Source organism: Musca vetustissima, unplaced genomic scaffold (assembly GCF_032173495.1).
Source record: "Musca vetustissima isolate MV318-11 ecotype Yass unplaced genomic scaffold, APGP_CSIRO_Mvet_v1 utg72686, whole genome shotgun sequence".
Taxonomy (NCBI): Eukaryota; Metazoa; Arthropoda; class Insecta; order Diptera; family Muscidae; genus Musca; species Musca vetustissima.
This window is the reverse complement of record NW_026873315.1, coordinates 8,043-10,682: the sequence shown is the minus strand read 5'-3', so window position 1 is coordinate 10,682 and position 2,640 is coordinate 8,043.

Below are 2,640 nucleotides of genomic sequence, written 5' to 3'. Positions count from 1 at the left end.
GTGGATTATTAACGAATATTTCTAAATGTAATTTGAGGACCTTTAATAAGAGATCAAACACCGATGATTTTTTAAAGAATAAATTTTATATTTTTTTAAAAAATATTTTTGAGAACTAGCAATTAGAGCGCATTTTGAAAATTTTACTACACAACTATGTTGTCAGGGTATTATAGTATTGGGCAGCCCCAAGAGTTTGTAACGCAGCGAAATATTGTTCCTAGACCACATTTAAGTATACCGATCGTCATACCTAAGTCGAGACATATGTTCCTTCCGTCTCTCCATCTGTCAATTATAATTTGTAAACACGATAGATGCCACGGTTATGCACCAATCTTCACGAAATGCATGTAGGATGAGTTCTGGCCAATTAAGACCCCTATTGTTTTTTGCAAAGATCGGTTAATATTTAGGGTATGAAATGGACCAAATACTTAATTTTTGTCTTTTTTCTGGTCCTCCAGAGGCTGCAATTATGGGCCGAAGCATGCCTGTTTTGAAAAAGATTGGTCAATATTTAGCAGGTCAAACGGACCCTGACTTTTGTGTGAAAATCGGTTCAGATTTAGATATATATGGTTTCGTCCGATTTTAGGCAAATTGTGAACCCAATTCGCAAAGTTTGTCCGATCGAGATAAAAATTTGCACAGCGTACTACATTATGTCCAGTTTGACGTGTGCGAAGATTTGTGGAAATCGGTTCAGATATAGATATAGCTCCCATATATAGTTTCGTCCGAGCTTAGGCAAATTGTGCACCAAACTCTTTATTTTTGTCTGATTGAGACAAAATTGTGCACAGTGTACTGAATAATCTCCAGCTTGATGTGCATGCAGTTTTGTTTAGATATAGTTCCTATATATAGTTTCGTCCGATTTTATGTAAATGGTGCACCAAAATTCCAATACTTTTCCGATTGAGACAACATTTCGCACAGTGTACTAAATTAGGTCAAGTTTGATGTACTTGAAGTTTTGATGAAATCGGTTCAGTTTTAGATGTATTTCTCACATATTTATCCGATTATATGTAAGTTGTGCAACGAACTCCAAATATTTTTCCTATTGGGCCAAAATTTTGAACAACCTACTACTTTTGTCCTGTTTGATATTTATAAAGTTTCCGATTGAGACAAAATTTTTCAGAGCATATTAAAATAGGTCCACATTGATCTAAACGGAGTTTTGTGAAAATAGGTTTAGATTTGGATATATGTCCCCTATATCGATTTTTTGGTAAATGGTCCACAAAACTCCCAAGTTTTGTCTGATTAATACAAAATTTTGCACAACGTATTGAGATAGGTTCTTATTAATGTATACGACGTTTTGTGAAAATCGGTTCAGATTTAGATAGGGCTCCCATAAATAGTTTCTTCCGATTTTTGGTTAATGGTGCACCGAGGAGCCTACGTCTGTTCCATATACAAGGGATAAAATTGTGAACAGCGCTCTGTGCTGCAACATACCAAAGGTATATGCAACGGTTATTCAATTAGATCCAGATTTACATATAGCTCCACAGGTACACAAAGAATCCGATTGACATAAAATTTTTCATAGATTTCCGAATGGTATGTGCGTTGAGTTTTTTACTTGGTTCACATATCTATGTAGATCACACATTTAGTTTCGCCCCATTCCATTTCAATGGTCTCTATCTATAGAATATTGTATATATTTGCATCTCTTGTATGTATCCAAAGTGGTGAAGGGTATCAAATAGTCGGCCCCGTCCGACTTTTAAACTATCCTTACTGGTTTATTTTATTTTTAAATTTTTGCCTCTACTGCAGAGGTAGTTCGAATTTTATTAATGCCGACACAAAATTTCTGGATTCCAATCTGTAAATGAGACTTTGTTTTTATTGTTCATATAAACAAACGGTTTTTAAATATATCTACTTCCCGCATCCAAAAACCAAAAAATCTAAGTATTTTATGAATGACATAAATAACACTTCTCCTTCCATTAAACTCTTTAAAAAAATCCATTAATTAAATACCCTGGTTTTAATGACAATGCTAACATTTTGTAATATATACTCGAAACACTCTTTATTGACCTTATTAAGTCCAACAAAGTCTTGTTTTTCATTAAGTTTCATTAAGCCTGACAAAAGTGAAACCAAAAGATGTATATTTTTAGGTATACTGTTATACATGGAGAACGGAAGTATTTGAAAGAAAATTGAGTAATTTTGAAAATAGGCAGTTAGTTTAGACTCAAAAAAAAAAAAATCGCACGAATTTTTCACACAAGTCCCTTAAAAATATATTAAATTTTGTTGGATTTTTTTCAGTTTTATTTATCTTAAAACCAAAATAAACAAAAGTGTTTCTTCGTGACATAGCCAATCGGAAGTCAGACGAAGAAGTCAGAAAGATTCGTAAGGTCATCGCATGGAAATTAAGTTTGTCTTGGGGAAGTTTTAAGTGAATGAAAATTTATGTTTGAAATATTCACACACTCTCCGACAAATAATTACATAGCCAATGGATTAATTATGTGGAATTTGAATGTCGGATATTGCTTAAAAGCATGAACAAATCTCCATAATATTATGTGAAGTAGTGTTTCAACATCATCAAGAATGCTGATTATTTCACCTGAGAAAAGGGGAGACAACCAAAGG